We start from the raw sequence: 6,534 nt of genomic DNA, 5'->3' as shown, positions 1-6,534 counted from the left end.
CTAATCGAGCCGCAAAACTTTCAGGCTCCATACGATTCAAGTAAGCCAATGAGATTATTTAATCGTAAGTTGAGAAAACATGTCAATAAGTCTGAATGCATTTGTTAGAATTTTATGAGAATATTTAAGCATGAAACAAGCTAGTGCGTACAATGACGACAAAAACGCTTGAAATCTTGGGTTGACAAAAATTTTCTCAATGCAATATAATAAATTCACAAAAGTTAGGAAGTTGGAGAGGATAGTGGGTAGGGGACGGAAGGTCTGAAAATTGGTTTCATCACATAACTGCATTACGATTTTGAGTGTAATTTGTTATCTGTCATTGAGATCAATTCAATTGTGCATCTTTACAATATAAAAACATTTGGCATTCAATCTACTGTGTGCTCATTGATTTCTGAGGAGTTCAGATTGGAGTTACACTCTGTTAACGTGTGTTCAATAACACGGGAATGTGGACACGCAGATAGGGTCATGGCCCTATATATTTTGGTGATACGGCGGTGTTTAGAGGATAGGAAATTCGAAAAAGACGGGGAAGAAGGTCGAGGATAGGAGGTCTGAGGGTGATGGATGGACGACTGGACATATGATGCAAATTCAGCGGAGAGGTGAAGATAAAACATCCAGCATAGCATGAGATATATATTCAGCCTTAATGTACCTCCGCTTTTTATAAATATATATTGAGCCGTAGCTCGCATAACTGACTACTTCAGAACACTGCGGCCTTTTGAGCATATGCAATGTTGATACGGTTCCAGAAACCTAGCAAAGTACAAGTAGCACATTTTCAATCTAATAATTACGGTGGTTGATTACCATTTGAAATTCTATATCAAAACCCTGCATTAAATGGCTAAGCAAATGAAGTAAAAAAATATGTCAATCCAAGATTTTAAACATTTTTGTCATCCTTGGACACTCATTAGAACTATAAATTTGTTTCACCTAAATATTATCATAACATTACCTTACAAATGCATTCACACTTATTAACATGTTTTCCCAACATACGCTGTGGCGTAGTCCATCTTCCTGTAGAGGGCCTAACCCAGGCTCGGCTACGGGGTTGCCGTAATCAAGGACCATTCTGCGCGTGAGCTTATGCAATGTGAAACGGCTCCAGTAACCTAGCAAGGTAGAAGTATCACTTTTCCAAGCTACCAATCACGGTGGTTGATTACCTTACTTCACAAATGCATTCAGACTTATTGGTATGTTTTCTTCAACGTACGCTCAATCCCATTGGCTTATTTGAGCCGTATAAAGCCTGAAAGTGTGCTTAATTATGCTTAATTGCTTAATTGTGTGCTCATTGATTTCTGAGGAGTTCAGATTGGAGTTACACTCTGTTAACGTGTGTTCAATAACACGGGAATGTGAACACGCAGATAGGGTCATCCCCCCTAATTTTGGTGATACGGCGGTGTTTAGAGGATAGGAAATTCGAAAAAGACGGGGAAGAAGGTCGAGGATAGGAGATCTGAGGGTGATGGATGGACGGCTGGACATATGATGCAAATTCAGCGGAGAGGTGAAGCCTACCAGCATAAGCAGTGGCGTATCTAGGTGAAATGGCGCCCATGACAAAGTTTGAAAATGCGCCCCTTTGATCATTGACTAACAATTTTTAACGACTGTTATTGAATTGAAATACTTGTACGTTACTATTTACGTTAAAATACGAGTTTCAATTATTTCCAATTTAAAATTATTTTATTGAAACATTGCACAATTAAAATATTTCGCCGTTTTTGCGCCCCTGTTCAAACGGCGCCCATGGCATGAGACATGGCTGCCACACCCTAGAGGCCACTGAGCATGAGATATATATTAAGCCTTAATGTATCTTCGCTTATTAAAAATATAGATTGGGTCGTAGCTCGCACAACTGACTACTTCAGAACACTGCGGCCTTTTGTTGAGCATATGCAATGTTGATACGGCTCCGGAAACCTAGCAAAGTACAAGTAGCACATTTTCAATCTACCAATTACGGTGGTTGATTACCATTTGAAAATCTATACCAAAAGCCTGCATTGCCTGGCTAAGCAAATGAAGTAAAAAATATGTCAATCCAAGATTTTAAACATTTTTGTCATCCTTGGACACTCATTGGAACTATAAATTTGTTTCACCTAAATATTCTCATCACCTTACCTTACAAATGCATTCATACTTATTGACATGTTTTCTCAACATACGCTGTGGCGTAGTCCATTTTCCTGTCGAGGGCCTAACCCAGGCTCGGCTAGCCATAATTAAGCACCATTCTGCGCGTGAGCTTATGCAATGTGAAACGGCTCCGGTAACCTAGCAAGGTAGAAGTATCACTTTTTCAAGCTACCAATCACGGTGGTTGATTACCTTACTTCACAAATGCATTCAGACTGATTGGTATGTTTTCTTCAACGTACGCTCAAATAATACCATTGGCTTATTTGAGCCGAATAAAGCCTGAAAGTGTGCTTAACCGGGAACAAAGAAAGTTGGATTTAATGATCAGATTTGAGACGGAGTTGGAGGTAACTAGAGAAGGGGAGTATTATAGTGTGTTGTGTGTGTTCAGGGTATCAAGAAGAAGCTGTCCATGTTGAGAAAGCTGAGGAAGGTAGATCAGTGGATCGAGGATAGGGAGGCTGTGGGGGATAGAGCAGTAGGTCGAGGATAGGAACAACTAGAGGATTAGGGGAGTGGGTCAAGGGTTAGAAAGGCCGAGAGGAGAGAGGGCAGTTGGTCAAGGGTTAGAAAGACCGAGAGGAGAGTGGCCAGTGGGTCGAGGATAGAAAAGCGGAGGGGGCTAGGGTAGTTGGCCGAGGGTTAGAAAGGCCGAGGGGGAAGAGGGCAGTTGGTCGAGGATAGAAAGGCCGGGGAGGATAGGCCATTTGGTCGAGGGTTAGAAAGGCTGACAGGAGAGAGGGCAGTTGATCGAGGGTTAGAAAGGGCAGTGGGTCGAGGGGGTAGGGCAGTTGGTCGAGGGTTAGAAAAGCCGATAGAACATGGGGCAGTGGGTCGAGGATAGGGAAGCCGAGGAGATAAGGCGGTGAGTCGAGGGTTAGAAAGGCCTAGAGGAGATAGGGCAGCGGATAGAGTATAGAAAGGCCGAGGAGGATAGGGCAGTTGGTCGAGGGTAAGATAGGGCAGCGGATCGAGGATAGGAATGATGAGGGGGATAGGGGGTGGGTCAAGGATAGAAAGGCCGAGGGGCATAGGGCGGTGGGTCGAGGGTCAGGAAGTCCGAGAGAAGATAGGGCTAGGTGGGTCTAGGATAGGAGATGGGAATGAGGTAGGGAAGAATAAAGGGGTGGGGTAGTAGTTCGAAAACCGGGAAGATGAGGAAGATTCAGCAAAGGCTGAAGAGATTGTACGAAAGCCGTAGAACAGTAGGCTGTACGTACTTAAATTCTGAAAATTTTTGAACAACTTGTAACAGTATAGATTGCGTTGTGATTTGCAAAACTGGCGACTTTAGATAGTTTTTGATTCAAGCAATAACAAAATGTTTGATAAAAATTGAAGTGTGTTAAATATTTTCAAAATAGTTTCATTCGCTCTTTCAGTCCCATGAACATCAGCGTATACAATGCTTGACCGACAATTGCTCAAGTTGACGAAGAGCCGGAACAAAAAGTTTGTTTTGATTTTTCTTTATACTTTGATTTTTGCGGTTAATTTGATCAAAACTTGGGATATGTGTCACGGTGTCCTCATAATTTGATAAACACTAAATATCACAAAACTGGCGAAAGGAGAAATCCATAGAACATGATAAAAACATATTTCAAGCAATAACCGACAGAGGCCACATTTTCACACGATACAGCCAAATACAATAATGAGCTCAATACGCCAAGTCTGAATTCCATGAATTTTTTTAAAAAGCACGAAACAATTCTAAATATTATACCGAGGTGTGTAGCATAACAACAAGTGACGAGGCGGTACGATTGATGAAGCAGCAAATTTACAATTGATAAAAAAACAATTCCAACATGTCGTGAAAAAATAATTTATGTGAAACTGTAAATAGTTGAATTTTATTGACTAATACTTAATAATACGCTACGAAGGTCTGAGATAATTTACAATTTAAAAAAGAAGTTAAATATTTGGCCTGGAGTCGAAACTGTAAGACTTTTAGTTGTTAATCAAAATCAACATTTCAGACTTAAACCTAAAATGCATTAACATAACTAAATATTCACAGCATAAAATTAACCAAATCTGCATATGCGAAATTTTTTGTGTTGTTCACTCGGCATTCTGTTTTTGGTTGTTTCGACCAATTTGACTCTTTGCATGTGATTTTTACTAATGTACTTCTAACAAAGACCTGGCACTTGCACAATATATACACGTGAAGAGATTTGCGTTTCAAACTATATTCGTGTTCACTGTGGGTCGTATTGTTTTGTTTTCGATTGCATGTTGACTGTTGGGTTTTATAACGTTTATACTAGAATGATGCGTCAAACACTACCACTGGAGGTCGCAGTCTACTTTCATTCAACCGTGGTTTGCATGTAAAAAATGGATATTTAGCAAGACTGTAAAGTTCAGTGAAAACACTTTAACCGTTAACGGTATAGAATTACCTGTTAACCGCAGTGTGACGTTAGTCGCAATAAGTTATAATTTTAACTTGTCACGCCACAATGGTTCCAAGGCAATTTTGCGTGTCGTATTCGTGATTCCACGTGACAAAACTTCAGTGTTTGTTTTGTGACTTATACTTTCAGATATATATAATAAAAAAAACTGCATCAACTGCGATCAAGAGCTACTAGCTATAAAAGTTCAATACCATGTGATGCGAGTGTATCGTCGGAGAGTGTATTCAACACGTCCGGGAATATATTTAATTCAAAGCTCTTTCATCATTAGTTTCGGAAAATGTCGATATATATGCTAATATATTCCTGTGACAGAATGCGCACTTTTTTAATGACATTGAATATACGCTCCTGCAATAAAATCGTGAACAATATAGTCTCACGGGAAACTGATTCTTAACTTATCATTGTCAAATTTTCATAATCATCCATGCTGATATTTCAATTATTTTTTACATTTTTTGGTACCCATACAGTAGGTGATATTCTTTTATCATACGCCACGGGAGATAAATTTGCGATGAGCTAATTATACAACCACGATACAACCAAATACAATAATGAGCTCAATACGCCAAGTCTGAATGCCATGAATTTTTTTAAAAAGCACGAAACAATTCTAAATATTATACCGAGGTGTGTAGCATAACAACCAGTGACAAGTCGGTACGATTGATGATGCGGTAAATTTACAATTGATAGAAAAATTTCCAACATGTGAAAAAAAAAGTTATGTGAAGCTGTAAATGGTCGAATTTTATTGACTAAAATTTAATAATACTTTATGAAGGTCTGAGATAATTTACAATCTAAAAAGGGAAGTTAAATTTCTTGGCCTGGAGTCGAAACTGTAAGACTTTTAGTTGTTAAAATCGAAATCAACATCTCAGACTTGAACTTAAAATGCATTAATATAATTAAATATTCACAACATACAATTAAACAAATCTGCATACGCGAATGTTTTTGTTGTTCACTCGACATTCTGTTTTTGGTTGTTTCGACGAATTTGACTCTTTTCATTTGATTTTACTAATGTACTTCTAACAAGGATCTGGCACTTGCACAATGTATACACGTGAAGAGATTCGCGTTTCAGGCTATATTCATGTTCTCTGTGGGTCGTATTGTTTTGTTTTAGATTGCATGTTGACTCTTGGGTTCCATAACGTTTATATTAGAATGATGTGTCAAACACTACCACTAGAGGTGGCAGTCGACTTTTATTCAACCGTGGTTTGCATGTACAAAATGGATATTTGGCAAGACTGTAAAGTTCAGTGGAAACATTTCAAACGTTAAGCGGATAGAATCAACCTGTTAACCGCAGCGTGACGTTAGACGCAATAAGGTATCATTTTTGCTTGTCATGCCACAATGGTTCCAAAGCAATTTTGCGTGTTCGTGATTTCGAGTGACAAAACCTCAGTGTTCGATGTGTAACTTATACTTTGAGATATAATAAAAAAATGCATCAACTGCGATCAGAAAATACAAGCTCTATCGGTATCGTATGATGTGATGCAAGTGTACCATCAGAGAGTGTATTCAACACGACCGAAAATATTATCAATTCAAAACGGTCGTTTTTACTCTCGGAAATGGTGATATATATGCTAATATATTCCTGTATATATCACTGTGACAGTGTGTGTACTTGAAAGACATTGAATCGACGCTATTGCAATAAATTCGTTACCAATATATACTGATTCTGAACTTATCATTGTCAAGTCAAATTTTCATAATCAGAAATGCTAGTATTTAAATTATTTTTTACATTCTTTGGTGCTTTCCAAATAGGTGATATTCTTTTATCATACGCCACGGGAGATAAATTTGCGATGAACTAATCATTTAAAAAAATGTACAGTATAAAGGTGGTTTGTACCAGAGATGTCAGTTAACAGTAAAA

The sequence above is a fragment of the Styela clava genome, chromosome 5 (genome assembly GCF_964204865.1).
Source record: "Styela clava chromosome 5, kaStyClav1.hap1.2, whole genome shotgun sequence".
NCBI lineage: Eukaryota > Metazoa > Chordata > Ascidiacea > Stolidobranchia > Styelidae > Styela > Styela clava.
This window is presented reverse-complemented; position numbering follows the sequence as displayed.